General features: G+C 41.0%; 1 pseudogene; it reads right to left on the reverse strand.

Moving 5' to 3' along the window:
• Window positions 1-2,028: 2,028 nt before the first annotated feature.
• LOC127918276 (PTB domain-containing engulfment adapter protein 1-like) lies at window positions 2,029-16,751 on the reverse strand (annotated as a pseudogene).
• Between the last annotated feature and the right edge of the window lie 4,842 nt (window positions 16,752-21,593).

The raw sequence follows: 21,593 nt of genomic DNA on the forward strand, positions 1-21,593 counted from the left end.
GTTAGGGTTGTGGTGTGGTCAGCATCAACTGTCCATGTTAGGGTTGTGGTGTGGTCAGCATCAACTGTCCATGTTAGGGTTGTGGTGTGGTCAGCATCAACTGTCCATGTTAGGGTTGTGGTGTGGTCAGCATCAACTGTCCATGTTAGGGTTGTGGTGTGGTCAGCATCAACTGTCCATGTTAGGGTTGTGGTGTGGTCAGCATCAACTGTCCATGTTAGGGTTGTGGTGTGGTCAGCATCAACTGTCCATGTTAGGGTTGTGGTGTGGTCAGCATCAACTGTCCATGTTAGGGTTGTGGTGTGGTCAGCGTCAACTGTCCATGTTAGGGTTGCGGTGTGGTCAGCATCAACTGCCCATGTTAGGGTTGTGGTGTGGTCAGCGTCAACTGTCCATGTTAGGGTTGCGTTGTGGTCAGCGTCAACTGTCCATGTTAGGGTTGCGGTGTGGTCAGCATCAACTGTCCATGTTAGGGTTGTGGTGTGGTCAGCGTCAACTGTCCATGTTAGGGTTGCGGTGTGGTCAGCGTCAACTGTCCATGTTAGGGTTGTGGTGTGGTCAGCGTCAACTGTCCATGTTAGGGTTGCGTTGTGGTCAGCATCAACTGTCCATGTTAGGGTTGCGTTGTGGTCAGCATCAACTGTCCATGTTAGGGTTGTGGTGTGGTCAGCGTCAACTGTCCATGTTAGGGTTGCGGTGTGGTCAGCGTCAACTGTCCATGTTAGGGTTGTGGTGTGGTCAGCATCAACTGTCCATGTTAGGGTTGTGGTGTGGTCAGCATCAACTGTCCATGTTAGGGTTGTGGTGTGGTCAGCAGCGACTGTCCATGTTAGGGTTGTGGTGTGGTCAGCATCAACTGTCCATGTTAGGGTTGTGGTGTGGTCAGCATCAACTGTCCATGTTAGGGTTGTGGTGTGGTCAGCATCAACTGTCCATGTTAGGGTTGTGGTGTGGTCAGCATCAACTGTCCATGTTAGGGTTGCGTTGTGGTCAGCATCAACTGTCCATGTTAGGGTTGCGTTGTGGTCAGCATCAACTGTCCATGTTAGGGTTGCGTTGTGGTCAGCATCAACTGTCCATGTTAGGGTTGCGGTGTGGTCAGCATCAACTGTCCATGTTAGGGTTGCGGTGTGGTCAGCATCAACTGTCCATGTTAGGGTTGCGGTGTGGTCAGCATCAACTGTCCATGTTAGGGTTGCGGTGTGGTCAGCATCAACTGTCCATGTTAGGGTTGTGGTGTGGTCAGCATCAACTGTCCATGTTAGGGTTGTGGTGTGGTCAGCATCAACTGTCCATGTTAGGGTTGTGGTGTGGTCAGCATCAACTGTCCATGTTAGGGTTGCGGTGTGGTCAGCATCAACTGCCCATGTTAGGGTTGTGGTGTGGTCAGCGTCAACTGTCCATGTTAGGGTTGCGTTGTGGTCAGCGTCAACTGTCCATGTTAGGGTTGCGGTGTGGTCAGCATCAACTGTCCATGTTAGGGTTGTGGTGTGGTCAGCGTCAACTGTCCATGTTAGGGTTGCGGTGTGGTCAGCGTCAACTGTCCATGTTAGGGTTGCGGTGTGGTCAGCGTCAACTGTCCATGTTAGGGTTGCGTTGTGGTCAGCATCAACTGTCCATGTTAGGGTTGTGGTGTGGTCAGCGTCAACTGTCCATGTTAGGGTTGCGGTGTGGTCAGCGTCAACTGTCCATGTTAGGGTTGTGGTGTGGTCAGCAGCGACTGCCCATGTTAGGGTTGTGGTGTGGTCAGCATCAACTGTCCATGTTAGGGTTGTGGTGTGGTCAGCATCAACTGTCCATGTTAGGGTTGTGGTGTGGTCAGCAGCGACTGCCCATGTTAGGGTTGTGGTGTGGTCAGCATCAACTGTCCATGTTAGGGTTGTGGTGTGGTCAGCATCAACTGTCCATGTTAGGGTTGTGGTGTGGTCAGCAGCGACTGTCCATGTTAGGGTTGTGGTGTGGTCAGCATCAACTGCCCATGTTAGGGTTGTGGTGTGGTCAGCATCAACTGTCCATGTTAGGGTTGTGGTCAGCATCAACTGCCCATGTTAGGGTTGTGGTGTGGTCAGCATCAACTGTCCATGTTAGGGTTGCGTTGTGGTCAGCATCAACTGTCCATGTTAGGGTTGCGTTGTGGTCAGCATCAACTGTCCATGTTAGGGTTGCGTTGTGGTCAGCATCAACTGTCCATGTTAGGGTTGCGTTGTGGTCAGCGTCAACTGTCCATGTTAGGGTTGTGGTGTGGTCAGCATCAACTGTCCATGTTAGGGTTGTGGTGTGGTCAGCATCAACTGTCCATGTTAGGGTTGTGGTGTGGTCAGCATCAACTGTCCATGTTAGGGTTGTGGTGTGGTCAGCATCAACTGTCCATGTTAGGGTTGTGGTGTGGTCAGCATCAACTGTCCATGTTAGGGTTGTGGTGTGGTCAGCATCAACTGTCCATGTTAGGGTTGTGGTGTGGTCAGCATCAACTGTCCATGTTAGGGTTGTGGTGTGGTCAGCATCAACTGTCCATGTTAGGGTTGTGGTGCGGTCAGCAGCGACTGTCCACTGGGTCCAGAGAGAAGATGGTGCCCTCCAGGGTTAGTCCCATATTGAACCCCTCCTTCAGAGAGAGAGACACACACACACAGGTCAGTGATCCAACCAGAGTCTACAGAAGTCTAGAGCAGTGTGTCCTATACAACAATGAGTAATGCTGTAATTACAGGCCAGTATCTTAGACACATTCTCAATTGAGATTCTCAAGAAACCTTGCTTTTTAATTCAGGTCTACACTTAATCTATGTTATGACAAAAGCAAAATGATGGCTAATTGATAGGAAATTAACACGACTGGGAGCAAACATGGTATGCTACAATCATAATGTACTTATACAGTTGGCCTCTATGTACATAATTGATTTTCATGAGCGGTAGAGGCAGACATCAGTGAAAATGTGAATGCATGTTTCATGGGGAAAATAATGTGATGGGCATTGTGAAGCATACACATAGGGGAGAGTAAACTAACCGTCGCTGACGCTGCACAGTGGAGAGAGAGAATATGATTATATACTGTAGTTTACAATCTACAGTTAGATGAACTGTAGGTCATAATCTTGTTAGATTCAGCAAAAAAATAAACGTCCTCACGGTTAACTGGGTTTATTTTCAGCAAACGTAACGTGTGTAAATATTTGTATGAACATAACAAGACTCAACAACTGAGACAAACTGAACAAGTTCCACAGACATGTGACTAACAGACATGGAATAATGTGTCCCTGAACAAAGGGGGGGTCAAACTCAAGTCAGTCAGTATCTGGTGGCCACCAGCTGCATTAAGTACTGCAGTGCATCTCCTCCTAATGGACTGCACCAGATTTGGTGCAGGGGTACCATATTTGGGAGGAGGATGTCTTCTCTGTAACGCACAGCGTTAATATTGCCTGCAATGACAACAAGCTCAGTCCGATGATGCTGTGACACACCGCCCCAGACCATGACAGACCCTCCACCTCCAAATCGATCCCGCCTCGGTGTAATGTTCATTCCTTTGACGATAAACGCAAATCCGACCATCACCCCTGGTGAGACAAAACCGCAACTCGTCAGTGAAGAGCACTTTTTGCCAGTCCTGTCTGGTCCAGTGATGGTGGGTTTGTGCCCATAGGCGACGTTGTTGCCAGTGATGTCTGGTGAGGACCTGCCTTACAACAGGCCTACAAGCCCTCAGTCCAGTCTCTCTCCGCCTATTGAGGACAGTCTGAGCACTGATGGAGGGATTGTGCGTTTCTGGTGTAACTCGGGCAGTTGTTGTTGTTGCCATCCTGTACCTGTCCCGCAGGTGTGATGTTCGGATGTACCGATCCTGTGCAGGTGTTGTTAGATGTGGTCTGCCAATGAGAGGACCATCAGCTGTCCGTCCTGTCTCCCGGTCGCTGTCTTAGGCGTCTCACAGTAATGACATTGCAATTTATTGCCCTGGCCACATCTACAGTCCTCATGCCTCCTTGCAGCATTCCTAAGGCATGTTCACGCAGATGAGCAGAGACCCAGATGAGCAGAGACCCAGATGAGCAGAGACCCAGATGAGCAGAGACCCAGATGAGCAGAGACCCTTTAGTGTCCTAGGTTTTCATAACTGTGACCTTAATTGCCTACCATCTGTAAGCTGTTAGTGTCTTAACGACCATTCTACAGATGCATGTTCATTAATTGTTTACAGTTCATTGAACAAGCATGGAAAACAGTGTTTAAACCCTTTACAATGAAGATCTGTGAAGTTATTTGGTTTTTAACAAATGATCCTTGAAAGACAGGGTCTTGAAAAGGGCCATTTATTTTTTTTTTCTGAGTTCATACTTAATATATGTAAAATATTTACTCAGACCATGTAAACAGTATACGGCATTACAATAATGACAAGATGAACATTCAACTCTTATAAAACGGGTCCAGTATAAACTCTGGAAAGGCTGGGTCCCATTCTAAAGGCAGAATCCATGTCGATTGGAACGCAGCCAAAGCATACAGTATTTTACCTTTGATAAACAGCTAAATCAGCATAATGGTAGAGCTTTGCTATATTTGTTTAGAGGCAATGCTATTACTTACACCAATGACTGAGCACATAATGCCTGTGTACTTTGACATTATAGGTAATATGCCCCTTATTAACGTAAATATGAGCATTACAAATATTCGCTCTAGAAACACTGCTGTTCCTACAGATGAATGTACACACCTGCATTTCATCCAGTTTAGATTGGACGTCAGGAGGAAAGGACGTGTTGCAGAGGAACGGGTCAAAGGCTCCACCCCCAAAATATCTGTTCCTGTTGGAGGAGAGATGGAAGGATGAGAGAACGAGGGAAAATACACAGCAGAGAGGGAAGACAGGAGTTGAATCAGCATACTGTATGTGTGCAATTGTTCATTGAACATCTTGTATGCAATTGCATAAATACTAATACAACAGTTTATCAATTAATTTCATTACGACATAATGTAAAAAGGAGCATAGTGCAGCAGAGTAGTCACTCTCTCTCTCAGGAAAACATGTGGAGGAGGTGGAGGAGGGGAAAAGGAGGGAGGAGGAGGGAAGACCCATTGAGGACAGGTTTCCTTGCCATAGGAGACCCTGAGGAGAATGGAACCATGTCGAAAACGTCCGTCGGGGACGCCTGGATATGGTGCTCCATGCCTGAGGGGGAACAACCAAATACAAAGCGGTTGAATGGCAGCTGGATGTCATACTATAAGGCTAAAGTCAAAACTACACACACACACACTAAAATAAGGACGTTTCTGTGATTGTATATAACCTCTATATGAGGTGAACCATAGAACCCCTTTTTTGCTTCTCTATAGCGCAATTTCTTCTAGCAGTGTAGTAAGGAAAAGCGAGAGAGAAGTAGCTATTTACTCGCGGTCGAGGTAAGCAACCTCCATAATGCTGCGGTAGCCTGGGCTGGGTAGGTTTACTGGGTGGGGGCGTTAGTAGACCAGCGGAGATACTGGAGTCTGGAGAGCTGGCTGGGGTTAGAGCCACAGAGGACATCTCTAGAAAGGAAAGGGCGTTCAGGCTGACACTGTCACCCCAGAACATAGACGAGGGACTCGGCAGCATGTGGGCCTCGTTAGAAGAGTTCAAGTGTAGAAGCTGAGGAGAAATCAGCCAGAGAAAGAAGAAACGGGTAGCGATTTGTTATCACTGATGTCAGGAAGGTAAGGTTTTGTTACGGCAGACATTTCTAGAGATTAGTGTGAGACAGAAACTGTTAGATTAGTAGCTAATTTACCGGTGAGCCTTGACAATCTGCCATGTGATCCTCTAGATCTTGAAGTCGTTCTTTCAACTTGGAATTTTCAGTTTCCAGTTCCAGAATCTAAAGTCAACAAACACAAGATCATAATCTAAGAGGTCCCATTTTGTTAGGCCTTTTTCATGCTCTCGTTATGTTTGGATGTGGCACTACATTCCCCATGATTAAATAGTGCACCAGAGAGTTGTGATCAACATTAGTCCACTGTAGAAGGAACGCAGACTTACTCTTTTCTGCAGACTGCCGATCTGTTTCCTCATCTCTACGTCTTTCCCGCCAGACTCCAGAAACTTCCTGTACGCCAGGTCAAATGCTCGACCAATGCTGACGGTGATCTCCTCTGCCTGCAATCCAGTGCATCATGGGTATCCTCAAACATCTAGTGAAAGTAACCTTTGATGTGTTGCACATATATGATGTAGTACACGATTTTCAGGGGCCTATTTTGCTCTTGACCGCTATTTTCAGAACTACTAGCTTAAAAAGAAAACCCCTAACACCTCTTTAAACCTGAAACAACTAGCTGGATGAGTTCAATAATGCTACCATTCCACCGTGACCTCATACTATGGACTAACTTCTGATAAATTGACATCTAAGATTCATAGAAGGTTATTATAACCTCTAAAGAATCCATATAAAAACTCATGAAAAAAACAACACTAAATTATACTTTTTTCCTTACACATTTTTCACTGTCGAACACATAACAGATGTGTTTTTGGTCTCTGGCTCTGTGCAGATGAAGGTGAATATCCTCTTGTCGGTTTTGTCGTCCGCGCAGAAGGATATCCTATGAAGCTGACAGTTGTGCTGTACATCCTATAATGAATGAAGATAAATGAGCTTCATCTAATTCTACTCATAAACAAAATATTAAAGACAGAGACCGCTTTAGTAAGGGCTGACTGCTTGGTGAGTTTGTTCTTCACAAAAGACCCAATGAATCTGGCCTATTATGAGGCCCCTCACAGTGGACTTACTCTGGTCTTGGGGTCTAATAATTTCACTCCGTAGATGGACACCTGCAGCTCCACCTTCGGTGTTTTGTGTCCCTCTGATTTCTTGATATGCCTTTGGAACTGCAGGATTGAAATGTCAAATCAAAATCACATTTTATTGGGTCACATACACGTGTTCAGCAGATGTTATTTAAGGTGTAGCGCTATAGTGCTTCTAGTTCCGACAGTGCAGTAATATCTAACAATTTCACAACCTATACCCAATACACACAAATCTAAGTAAAGGAATGGAATTAAGAATATGTAAATATATGGTTGAGCAATGTCAGAGCTGCATCGGCTAAGATACAGTAGAATAGTATAGAATGCCGTACATACATATAGGATGAGTAATGCAAGATATGTAAATATTATTAAATCAAAGTGACATTATTAGTGACTAGTGTTCCATTTATTAAAGTGGCCAATGAAGTCTGGATGTAGGCAGCAGCCCTGTGCTAGTGATGGCTATATAACAGTCTGATGGCCTTGAGATACAGTAGAAGCTGTTTTTAATGTCTCGGTGCTCGCTTTGATGCGCCTGTACTGACCTCGCCTTCTAGATGATAGCGAGGTGAACAGGTAGTGGCTTGGATGGTACGTTATGACATTGACAAATCTAAGCTCCTATAAAATCAAAATTGTTTGAGTACTGGGTGAAATTCTTAAGAGCATACCTTCAGCTTTCTCACTGCTATCCTTATGACATCTGTGCCTTTTGGTTGGTCGACCTCTGTTACGCCAAGGAACTGCAACACGATAAAACGGCACATCATTTTCTGTCCAGTAGGTGGTGCTATTCACCTCTGAGCTCAACACCTGGCGGAAATTTAATTAGAAGATCCTACCTTGACATTATACACTGTGTGATTCTTGGCCAAAGCCTCTGGGGATGTCATCCCTCCAGATTTATCTGAAACAAACAAATGAAAAACAAACCGTACATAAATGTATTAAAATTTGATACAGAAAAAAAGTTACTTATTTAAGATTTAAAACATATATACACAATTCTTTGCCATCCAAGCCTTAAACAGGTACATTAGAACTGAACCGGGTTCATCTTCCCCAGAAAGTGTCTGCAGTATCTATAAGCTAAATAATGAGATAGAAAGTGATGGCACAACAAACAAATAATATTTTTAAAAAGGTAACAGACAAACCAATGATGCATTTGCTGTGATTGTGTTCATCTTCATTAATGCAACAACAAGAAGAGGAACAAGTGTCTTGTATCAGGAGTTACCTACATGCCATCAACGGAGGCCTGTGTCTATGTTAACCTTCACATAACAGGTGGGCATAACCACAGCAATTTTTAGCATTGGCATTAGACCAGTGGCCCCGCTGAGTTGAGTTCCAACATCAAAGGCTACTGCTCCCCATGTGCTCAAGCATTCCTTCCACATTCCATACAGAACCATGGCATTACAGAAAGGTCAAAGAGAATACAGATTTTACCTCCATATAGAGGGATATATCAGGTAGTATTAGTGTAACCTCCATACAGAGGGATACATCAGGTAGTATTAGTGTAACCTCCATACAGTGGATACATCAGGTAGTATTAGTGTAACCTCCATACAGAGGATACATCAGGTAGTATTAGTGTAACCTCCATACAGTGGATACATCAGGTAGTATTAGTGTAACCTCCATATAGAGGTCAGGTAGTATTAGTGTAACCTCCATATAGAGGGATACATCAGGTAGTATTAGTGTAACCTCCATATAGAAGATACATCAGGTAGTATTAGTGTAACCTCCATACAGAGTCAGGTAGTATTAGTGTAACCTCCATACAGAGGTCAGGTAGTATTAGTGTAACCTCCATACAGAGGTCAGGTAGTATTTGTGTAACCTCCATACAGAGGGATACATCAGGTAGTATTAGTGTAACCTCCATACAGAGGGATACATATGGTAGTATTAGTGTAACCGCCATATAGAGGTCAGGTAGTATTAGTGTAACCTCCATATAGAGGGATACATCAGGTAGTATTAGTGTAACCTCCATACAGAGGGATACATCAGGTAGTATTAGTGTAACCTCCATACAGAGGGATACATCAGGTAGTATTAGTGTAACCTCCATATAGAGGTCAGGTAGTATTAGTGTAACCGCCATATAGAGGTCAGGTAGTATTAGTGTAACCGCCATATAGAGGTCAGGTAGTATTAGTGTAACCTCCATATAGAGGGCAGGTAGTATTAGTGTAACCTCCATACAGAGGGATACATCAGGTAGTATTAGTGTAACCTCCATACAGAGGGCAGGTAGTATTAGTGTAACCTCCATACAGAGGGATACATCAGGTAGTATTAGTGTAACCGCCATATAGAGGTCAGGTAGTATTAGTGTAACCTCCATATAGAGGGCAGGTAGTATTAGTGTAACCTCCATACAGAGGGATACATCAGGTAGTATTAGTGTAACCTCCATACAGAGGTCAGGTAGTATTAGTGTAACCTCCATACAGAGGGATACATCAGGTAGTATTAGTGTAACCTCCATACAGAGGGATACATCAGGTAGTATTAGTGTAACCTCCATACAGAGGATACATCAGGTAGTATTAGTGTAACCTCCATATAGAGGTCAGGTAGTATTAGTGTAACCTCCATACAGAGGGATACATCAGGTAGTATTAGTGTAACCTCCATATAGAGGGATACATCAGGTAGTATTAGTGTAATCTCCATATAGAGGGATACATAGAGGTCAGGTAGTATTAGTGTAACCTCCATATAGAGAGATACATCAGGTAGTATTAGTGTAACCGCCATATAGAGGTCAGGTAGTATTAGTGTAACCTCCATATAGAGGTCAGGTAGTATTAGTGTAACCTCCATACATGTGGATACATCAGGTAGTATTAGTGTAACCTCCATACATGTGGATACATCAGGTAGTATTAGTGTAACCTCCATATAGAAGTCAGGTAGTATTAGTGTAATCTCCATATAGAGGTCAGGTAGTATTAGTGTAACCTCCATATAGAGGTCAGGTAGTATTAGTGTAACCTCCATATAGAAGTCAGGTAGTATTAGTGTAACCTCCATATAGAGGTCAGGTAGTATTAGTGTAACCTCCATATAGAGGGATACATCAGGTAGTATTAGTGTAACCTCCATATAGAAGTCAGGTAGTATTAGTGTAACCTCCATATATAAGTCAGGTAGTATTAGTGTAACCTCCATATAGAGGGAGAGGTCAGGTAGTATTAGTGTAACCTCCATATAGTCAGGGATACCTCCATCAGGTAGTATTAGTGTAACCTCCATATAGAGGTCAGGTAGTATTAGTGTAACCTCCATATAGAGGGATACATCAGGTAGTATTAGTGTAACCGCCATATAGAGGTCAGGTAGTATTAGTGTAACCTCCATATAGAGGGCAGGTAGTATTAGTGTAACCTCCATATAGAGGATACATCAGGTAGTATTAGTGTAACCGCCATATAGAGGTCAGGTAGTATTAGTGTAACCGCCATATAGAGGTCAGGTAGTATTAGTGTAACCTCCATATAGAGGTCAGGTAGTATTAGTGTAACCGCCATATAGAGGTCAGGTAGTATTAGTGTAACCTCCATATAGAGGGATACATCAGGTAGTATTAGTGTAACCTCCATATAGAGGGCAGGTAGTATTAGTGTAACCTCCATACATGTGGATACATCAGGTAGTATTTGTGTAACCTCCATATAGAGGGCAGGTAGTATTAGTGTAACCTCCATACATGTGGATACATCAGGTAGTATTAGTGTAACCTCCATACAGAGGATACATCGGGTAGTATTAGTGTAACCTCCATACAGAGGGATACATCAGGTAGTATTAGTGTAACCTCCATATAGAAGTCAGGTAGTATTAGTGTAACCTCCATATAGAGGATACATCAGGTAGTATTAGTGTAACCTCCATATAGAAGTCAGGTAGTATTAGTGTTACCTCCATATAGAGGTCAGGTAGTATTAGTGTAACCTCCATACAGAGGATACATCAGGTAGTATTAGTGTAACCTCCATATAGAGGTCAGGTAGTATTAGTGTAACTTCCATATAGAGGTCAGGTAGTATTAGTGTAACCTCCATATAGAGGGATACATCAGGTAGTATTAGTGTAACCTCCATATAGAAGTCAGGTAGTATTAGTGTTACCTCCATATAGAGGTCAGGTAGTATTAGTGTAACCTCCATATAGAGGGATACATCAGGTAGCATTAGTGTAACCTCCATATAGAAGTCAGGTAGTATTAGTGTTACCTCCATATAGAGGTCAGGTAGGTATTAGTGTAACCTCCATATAGAGGTCAGGTAGTATTAGTGTAACCTCCATATAGAGGTCAGGTAGTATTAGTGTAACCTCCATATATGAGATCAGGTAGTATTAGTGTAACTTCCATATAGAGGTCAGGTAGTATTAGTGTAACCTCCATACAGAGGTCAGGTAGTATTAGTGTAACCTCCATATAGAGGTCAGGTAGTATTAGTGTAACCTCCATATAGAGGTCAGGTAGTATTAGTGTAACCTCCATATATGAGATCAGGTAGTATTAGTGTAACCTCCATATAGAGGTCAGGTAGTATTAGTGTAACCTCCATATAGAGGTCAGGTAGTATTAGTGTAACTTCCATATATGAGATCAGGTAGTATTAGTGTAACCTCCATATATTAGATCAGGTAGTATTAGTGTATAGTGACAACTCAATATTAGGAAGGTGTTCTTAATGTTTTGTACTCAATGTAAATCAACACATCAGGTAGTATTAGTGTAACCTCCATATAGAAGTCAGGTAGTATTAGTGTAACCTCCATATAGAGGTCAGGTAGTATTAGTGTAACCTCCATATATGAGATCAGGTAGTATTAGTGTAACCTCCATATATGAGATCAGGTAGTATTAGTGTAACCTCCATACAGAGGTCAGGTAGTATTAGTGTAACCTCCATATAGAGGTCAGGTAGTATTAGTGTAACCTCCATATAGAGGTCAGGTAGTATTAGTGTAACCTCCATATATGAGATCAGGTAGTATTAGTGTAACCTCCATATAGAGGTCAGGTAGTATTAGTGTAACCTCCATATAGAGGTCAGGTAGTATTAGTGTAACCTCCATATATGAGATCAGGTAGTATTAGTGTAACCTCCATATAGAGGTCAGGTAGTATTAGTGTAACCTCCATATATGAGGTCAGGTAGTATTAGTGTAACCTCCATATAGAAGTCAGGTAGTATTAGTGTAACCTCCATATAGAGGTCAGGTAGTATTAGTGTAACCTCCATATAGAGATCAGGTAGTATTAGTGTAACCTCCATATAGAGGTCAGGTAGTATTAGTGTAACCTCCAATATTAGGTCAGGTAGTATTAGTGTTTTGTACTCAATGTAAAGGTCAGGTAGTATTAGTGTAACCTCCATATATGAGGTCAGGTAGTATTAGTGTAACCTCCATATATTAGATCAGGTAGTATTAGTGTATAGTGACAACTCAATATTAGGAAGGTGTTCTTAATGTTTTGTACTCAATGTAAATCAACACATCAGGTAGTATTAGTGTAACCTCCATATAGAAGTCAGGTAGTATTAGTGTAACCTCCATATAGAGGTCAGGTAGTATTAGTGTAACCTCCATATATGAGATCAGGTAGTATTAGTGTAACCTCCATATATGAGATCAGGTAGTATTAGTGTAACCTCCATATAGAGGTCAGGTAGTATTAGTGTAACCTCCATATAGAGGTCAGGTAGTATTAGTGTAACCTCCATATAGAAGTCAGGTAGTATTAGTGTAACCTCCATATAGAGGTCAGGTAGTATTAGTGTAACCTCCATATATGAGATCAGGTAGTATTAGTGTAACCTCCATATATGAGAGGTCAGGTAGTATTAGTGTAACCTCCATATAGAGGTCAGGTAGTATTAGTGTAACCTCCATATAGAGGTCAGGTAGTATTAGTGTAACCTCCATATATGAGATCAGGTAGTATTGGTGTAACCTCCATATAGAGGTCAGGTAGTATTAGTGTAACCTCCATATAGAGGTCAGGTAGTATTAGTGTAACCTCCATATAGAGGGATACATCAGGTAGTATTAGTGTAACCTCCATATATGAGATCAGGTAGTATTAGTGTAACCTCCATATATGAGATCAGGTAGTATTAGTGTAACCTCCATATAGAGGTCAGGTAGTATTAGTGTAACCTCCATATATGAGATCAGGTAGTATTAGTGTAACCTCCATATATTAGATCAGGTAGTATTAGTGTAACCTCCATATAGAGGGATACATCAGGTAGTATTAGTGTATAGTGACAACTCAATATTAGGAAGGTGTTCTTAATGTTTTGTACTCAATGTAAATCAACACATCAGGTAGTATTAGTGTAACCTCCATATAGAAGTCAGGTAGTATTAGTGTAACCTCCATATATTAGATCAGGTAGTATTAGTGTATAGTGACAACTCAATATTAGGAAGGTGTTCTTAATGTTTTGTACTCAATGTAAATCAACACATCAGGTAGTATTAGTGTAACCTCCATATATTAGATCAGGTAGTATTAGTGTATAGTGACAACTCAATATTAGGAAGGTGTTCTTAATGTTTTGTACTCAATGTAAATCAACACATCAGGTAGTATTAGTGTAACCTCCATATAGAAGTCAGGTAGTATTAGTGTAACCTCCATATAGAGGGCAGGTAGTATTAGTGTAACCTCCATATAGAGGGATACATCAGGTAGTATTAGTGTAACCTCCATATAGAAGTCAGGTAGTATTAGTGTAACCTCCATATAGAGGTCAGGTAGATAACCTCCAGGTCAGGTAGTATTAGTGTAACCTCCCATATAGTGTAACCTCCATATAGAGTCAGGTAGTATTAGTGTAACCTCCATATAGAGGTCAGGTAGTATTAGTGTAACCTCCATATAGAGGTCAGGTAGTATTAGTGTAACCTCCATATAGAGGTCAGGTAGTATTAGTGTAACCTCCATATAGAGGATACATCAGGTAGTATTAGTGTAACCTCCATATAGAAGTCAGGTAGTATTAGTGTAACCTCCATATATTAGATCAGGTAGTATTAGTGTATAGTGACAACTCCATATTAGGAAGGTGAGTACTCAATGTAAATCAACACATCAGGTAGTATTAGTGTAACCTCCATATAGAAGTCAGGTAGAGTGTCAGGTAGTATTAGTGTAACCTCCATATAGACATCAGGTAGTATTAGTGTAACCTCCATATAGAAGTCAGGTAGTATTAGTGTAACCTCCATATAGAGGTCAGGTAGTATTAGTGTAACCTCCATATAGAGGTCAGGTAGTATTAGTGTAACCTCCATATAGAGGGGATACATCAGGTAGTATTAGTGTAACCTCCATATAGAAGTCAGGTAGTATTAGTGTAACCTCCATATAGAGGTCAGGTAGTATTAGTGTAACCTCCATATAGAGGTCAGGTAGTATTAGTGTAACCTCCATATAGAGGTCAGGTATATAGTGTAACCTCCATATAGAGGTCAGGTAGTATTAGTGTAACCTCCATATAGAGGTCAGGTATTAGTGTAACCTCCATATAGAGGTCAGGTAGTATTAGTGTAACCTCCATATATTAGATCAGGTAGTATTAGTGTATAGTGACAACTCAATATTAGGAAGGTGTTCTTAATGTTTTGTACTCAATGTAAATGAACACATCAGGTAGTATTAGTATAAGAGAAACACATTCAGTCAGTTGGAAATGTCCTCGTTCTGCCTACTGTAGACACATTGGCACTGATTGTACTGTAAGTTGATCTGTAATATTAATGTAAATTAATATAACAGGGACACAAGAGAGTGAGGTTTGTGGTTCTGATATAAAGAAAATGCATTGGGGGTTTTTTCTGGTATAAAGCACAGTCTCATTTTATTCCAACTCTTTCTCACTTTGACGGTGATAATATACACTAACTGCATGGATTGAACAGCCACACCTAATGAATAATTCATGAAAATACTATATATTTTTAATTCACTTTGATTAATCACATTCAGTGCCAATGTGTCTCTACAGTTTACGACCAACAGGAAAGGCTACAAAGATGCAGTGTCTCAAATGTGACCGTATGGCCCTAGACAGTGCACTCTCTTTGACCAGGGCCCATTTGGAGACCCTCTCTGCATCAGATGGTCTCCAAGTAAATATGTCTCTGAGATAGGAGACATCACAAATGACAAAATTAACAATAAAATAAAATAAAATTAAAAAGTGTGTACATGAAATGGGACTGTGGGAGAGTAACAATGTGTCTACTAACTAATCCTGGAAATAATGTCATCAGTAGAGGCTGCTTTAAGATCCAGTACACACACACACACACACACACACACACACACACACACACACACACACATTATGTTTAAAAGTAGTAGCAGGAAAGTGAGTGGACATTTGTAGAGTGGGGTTGACAACAGAATAGAATGTGCCTCACAGCATCCTAATGAAATATTCAGACCACCAAACACAGCTACTGCTGCGACTGCTAAGTGAGAAACTCTGGTCAGACGTTGGTGGTGAGGTACAGACGGAGGAGCATCAGAGGCCAGAGGCGGCGTATATGCACGCATATTAGGAAAGGAGGAATGTCACTAGTCTAGTAAAACATCAGGTCAGAGACACCTGTATCAGCCCACTGACAGATGTAACCAGCTATGTCTACAGTTTTTGCAGCTTAGAGAGTGCAAGCGAGAACGACAGATTGTGTCTAGACTTGACAGTTCACGCAGCTTTTGTATTCTGATAGAGTTCTGATTATGTCATTCTAAACACGTCATGCGTCGGTCTACATTTAAAATGTGTCCACATTGTGTCCATTCCCGCACAATATTCAAAATCAAGTATGCATTCTACAAACGGCGGAATATGATAATGCCACAACAGCTGATGGCAGTAGCTAACTACTGTAGCAAGCCAGCAAGCTAATAAGGAACGCTAAAGGGACTGCAAACGAGTTAGCATAACTCTAGCCAGATATTTCTTCTAAATATTAGCTAGATGGATACCATTTGAGGCCAGCAAACAGGTTCTCTACATGCTAGGAACATATTTCTGCCAACGTTCTAATGAAACGGTGCCTCTCAGTCCCAAAACAGTTTTCTGGAGACTTGTGGGAGGAGTGCTGATGACGTCGCCCACGCCATGCGTTTCGGTAGCCTGATTGCATCCAGACTGAGGAGAAATCTGCACACAATGCATCCCTGACCACCTCCTGAAGTGGTCAGACAGATCTGAACACAATCAGACGACAAAGCCACTTTTGTGTGTCTAGATCCGTCTTCGTATTATGATAGCAGAAGTCGTATGTAAGTGTAGACACGACTAGAGCGACAGAAAGAGACACTAATGAAGAGATTGAGAGAATTGAGACATTTGTTCATCGGGAATTAAATTGACCTGAGTAGGTAGAAATTGCCTTTACATTATGTTCTGTAAGTAACACATATATTCCATAAAGAACTACAACATGAAATGTCTCTACCCACTGGACACAGACCTCATTTCAATGTCAAACTTTGATTTACATTTGGTTCAGTTGTCAAGTAACATGAAATCAAACCCCAAAAATCGGATTATATTTAGGTTAAAAAAATCCCTTACATCGATTTATTTTTATCCAGTTTTCCACTTTGATTCAACGTCGTCACATTAAATTTGATTAAAAATTACATGGAAACAACGTCGATTCAACCAGGTCTTGCCGAGTGGGTAAGTACTTGAGGTCAACATGCTTTCAAAAGACTGTGCTGTTTGTGTATAAGAAACATGGTGTTATTTCAAATGCACTCAATGAATACAGTGAGCTGTTACCTTTTCTCCTGTTGAAAGCTCGGTTCATACTGCGATAGCTTCTATGGGGGTACTGAGACCTGGGCTCTGCAGTGGATCAGGAGCCTGGAGGGAGAAAACACCACCAAGTCAAGGACATTGAGGGGCTGTGGGTTAGGGGATGGCTGGGGAAGGAGAGATCAGTGTCTCAAATGGCACCCTATTCAGTGCACTACTGTTGACCAGAGCCCCGTTCCGCTAGCGGAACCCCCCAATATGCATATATTAGCATCTGGGACAGAGGAGGAGGCAGTTCACTCTGTGCACGCTATCCACGCTCATCCAAAAGTGAAAATGCTGCCCCCTATCCCAAAAAGGTTATTAAGGCACATGGTCAAAAGCAGGTCAAAACCACATCGGGAATAGGGAGCTATTTGAGACACACTCAGAGAGAGATATCCATCTGTATTGGCTTGTCTTGGCTAACTGGTGCAGTGAGAGATCAATGTGAAGCTAAATGACTGGAGACCGGAGCTAGATTGAGGTTTGGTCTGGTGTTGGTAGGTAAAGGAAATATGGGTTGGAGACAGGACAGGACTATTGTGACCTTCATTCACATGGATGCACCTAGTGGTAAACCCCACACACAATACATTTCTTTCAATACATTTCTGCTTCTACCAAAAATGTGTTCATTTTTCATTCATGTTCAGCCTTTAGAATGTATACCTCTATACGATTATCCCCGATCCAATCATTCAAGCCATGCTAAGCTTTAGCCAGCGCCCGACTTAAACAGTCATGCCTTAATCCCAGTCATCCCACAGAAAAGCAACAATATCCCTTTGTTAACACAATTGCAAAAATAAACATGTTGCCTTGAGTAACACTAGTGAACAGTCTGCTTGTGAATGTAGCATATTCCATATCGCCAGACCAGTTCATTTCAGTTCAAACGATTAGGTCAGAGGTTTGTCATTTTTCATGATTTCACTTTCCTGTATGACAAGTGCATGAGATGTAAACTAGTGAGGCTTGGTGGTTACTCAGCTGAACGGTCTCTCACACCATGGACGTTACCAAAGGTATAACCAAGGCCACTATCATGTTCAGTAGAACTTGTAGGTGGAAAATCCCTATATCAGTCATAAACTCGTGTAACTGGAATGTCTTCCTATATTCCTCACCAACTACAGCTTCTGAGCCTGATGGAGCGAAAAGGCTGACTTGCTGCAAGTAGATTGAGTTCTCAACGTACTGCCACGTTCCTCACCTCTTTACTAAGATCGTAGGACGGAGACTTCTGACAGCTGTGGATGTAGGTACAAATGTAGGCTCTTTATTTGAGCCAATTTGCTACAGCTGGAAAATAATGCTGCAGAAACATGAAATGTCAGTTATAATTAATGCACCCTTTTCTAGGGGTTGATACATTTTGTGTAAGGGACAAATCATGTCTGAAATGTCCAAGTGGAAATTACAATCTCCAGAAGCCTTTTTTAACCTCAAATACACTGCAAGTTGAAAATATCCTACAATGCAGGAAAGTTGTTCTGCAACATGGTGATCAAATTAACAGCCTACATCTGTATGCAGTGGAGACTTTCATAGTTGATACGGTTCCTCCTCCATCTTCTTAGACAGAGAAAAATCTTCCCTCCCTGAAATGAAAACTGTCGCCAACCTCTGTGAAATGACCTCGTTCTTTTATTTAAATTACACTTTTAAAAAATGGCATGGCACAGATAGACAGGTTTAACTACGTCTAATATATGTGTTATATTAGCTTTGTATAAGCAGCTTTGTTTTGGTCTTGTTGGGACATAATCTAACAGGGTCTGAGATGAAGAATTAATTAAGGGCAACACAGTCGGACTCAAAATGAACTTAAGCTCCACAGGCTAGAATCAATGCATGGTCTAACGACAGACACAAAGGAGCCAAAATATTGATTTTCAAAAAGAATGTTAGGGTCAAGGGTCAGTTGTAATTTCTTTCAATGGGTGACATCATCACAGTTCATTGTTCTTGGTGAGACGGCACCTCATGTAAAAAAATGAATACACTGGCTGTAGCCAAGACATGCCATATTATAGATATTCTTGTCATGAAAAACATGTACAGAAGATTCAAAAAATACACTTATTGCAGATTGAGGGTATTGGGAAGAAATTAATGAACCATCATTACACGCATACAAAGAGGCAACCTCAGAAATCATTGTCATCAATTCAATAACATGTCAGTCATACACTGACAATCCAACACCATATAAACCCATAAAAGATCCATTAAAATGGACTTCCATCATGCACTTCCATTGACAAGTGTCTCAATGTAGTATTATCCATCCTCTCAAAGCCTTAGAGAGTGAACGACTTTCAATTTACATGCTTTAAATACTTTAATACTTTAAATGTGGCACATGGACTATAACGGAAGTGTAATTAGATTTCCATGGATGCATGGTAACACCAGATAAATCTAAATTGAAAATACTAGACAGAAAGCCATTTTAAAGTTACGAGAAGAAAAAGAAAAGTGACTTCCTTCAGAAACCTTATTAACCTCTTATTAAATAGTCTTCCTTCCTTCAGGAACCTTATTAACCTCATATTAAATGGTCTTCCTTCCTTCAGGAACCTTATTAACCTCTTATTAAATGGTCTTCCTTCCTTCAGGAACCTTATTAACCTCTTATTAAATGGTCTTCCTTCCTTCAGGAACCTTATTAACCTCTTATTAAATAGTCTTCCTTCCTTCAGGAACCTTATTAACCTCTTATTAAATGGTCTTCCTTCAGGAACCTTATTAACCTCTTATTAAATGGTCTTCCTTCAGGAACCTTATTAACCTCCTATTAAATGGTCTTCCTTCCTTCAGGAACCTTATTAACCTCTTATTAAATGGTCTTCCTTCCTTCAGAAACCTTATTAACCTCTTATTAAATGGTCTTCCTTCCTTCAGGAACCTTATTAACCTCTTATTAAATATCAGGAATCTTATTAAATGGTCTTCCTTCCTTCAGGAACCTTATTAACCTCTTATTAAATCAGGAACCTTATTAACCTCTAGTCTTTCTTCCTTCAGGAACCTTATTAACCTCTTATTAAATGGTCTTCCTTCCTTCAGGAACCTTATTAACCTCTTATTAAATGGTCTTCCTTCCTTCAGGAACCTTATTAACCTCTTATTAAATAGTCTTCCTTCCTTCAGGAACCTTATTAAATGGTCTTCCTTCCTTCAGGAACCTTATTAACCTCTTATTAAATGGTCTTCCTTCCTTCAGGAACCTTATTAACCTCTTATTAAATCGTCTTCCTTCCTTCAGGAACCTTATTAACCTCTTATTAAATGGTCTTCCTTCCTTCAGGAACCTTATTAACCTTATTAAATGGTCTTCCTTCCTTCAGGAACCTTATTAACCTCTTATTAAATCGTCTTCCTTCCTTCAGGAACCTTATTAACCTCTTATTAAATGGTCTTCCTTCCTTCAGGAACCTTATTAACCTCTTATTAAATGGTCTTCCTTCCTTCAGGAACCTTATTAACCTCTTATTAAATAGTCTTCCTTCCTTCAGGAACCTTATTAACCTCTTATTAAATGGTCTTTCTTCCTTCAGGAACCTTATTAACCTATTAAATAGTCTTCCTTCCTTCAGGAACCTTATTAAATGGTCTTCCTTCCTTCAGGAACCTTATTAACCTCTTATTAAATAGTCTTTCTTCCTTCAGGATCCTTATTAACCTATTAAATAGTATTTCTTCCTTCAGGAACCTTATTAACCTCTTATTAAATGGTCTTCCTTCCTTCAGGAACCTTATTAACCTCTTATTAAATGGTCTTCCTTCCTTCAGGAACCTTATTAACCTCTTATTAAATGGTCTTCCTTCCTTCAGGAACCTTATTAACCTCTTATTAAATAGTCTTCCTTCCTTCAGGAACCTTATTAACCTCTTATTAAATAGTCTTCCTTCCTTCAGGAACCTTATTAAGCTCTTATTAAATGGTCTTCCTTCAGGAACCTTATTAACCTCTTATTAAATAGTCTTCCTTCCTTCAGGAACCTTATTAAATGGTCTTCCTTCCTTCAGGAACCTTATTAAATGGTCTTCCTTCCTCAGGAACCTTATTAACCTCTTATTAAATGGTCTTCCTTCCTTCAGGAACCTTATTAACCTCTTATTAAATGGTCTTCCTTCCTTCAGGAACCTTATTAACCTCTTATTAAATGGTCTTCCTTCCTTCCAGGAACCTTATTAACCTCTTATTAAATGGTCTTCCTTCCTCCAGGAACCTTATTAACCTCTTATTAAATGGTCTTCCTTCCTCAGGAACCTTATTAAATGGTCTTCCTTCCTTCAGGAACCTTATTAACCTCTTATTAAATGGTCTTCCTTCCTTCAGGAACCTTATTAACCTCTTATTAAATGGTCTTCCTTCCTTCAGGAACCTTATTAACCTCTTATTAAATGGTCTTCCTTCCTTCAGGAACCTTATTAACCTCTTATTAAATGGTCTTCCTTCCTTCAGGAACCTTATTAAATGGTCTTCCTTCAGGAACCTTATTAACCTCTTATTAAATGGTCTTCCTTCCTTCAGGAACCTTATTAACCTCTTATTAAATGGTCTTCCTTCCTTCAGGAACCTTATTAACCTCTTATTAAATGGTCTTCCTTCCTTCAGGAACCTTATTAACCTCTTATTAAATGGTCTTCCTTCCTTCGGGAACCTTATTAAATAGTCTTCCTTCCTTGAGGAACCTTATTAAATGGTCTTCCTTCCTTCAGGAACCTTATTAAATGGTTTCCTTCCTTCAGGAACCTTATTAAATGGTCTTCCTTCCTTCAGGAACCTTATTAAATGGTCTTCCTTCCTTCAGGAACCTTATTAAATGGTCTTCCTTCCTTCAGGAACCTTATTAAATGGTCTTCCTTCAGGAACCTTATTAACCTCTTATTAAATGGTC

This window comes from Oncorhynchus keta, unplaced genomic scaffold, assembly GCF_023373465.1.
Source record: "Oncorhynchus keta strain PuntledgeMale-10-30-2019 unplaced genomic scaffold, Oket_V2 Un_contig_13887_pilon_pilon, whole genome shotgun sequence".
Classification (NCBI taxonomy): domain Eukaryota; kingdom Metazoa; phylum Chordata; class Actinopteri; order Salmoniformes; family Salmonidae; genus Oncorhynchus; species Oncorhynchus keta.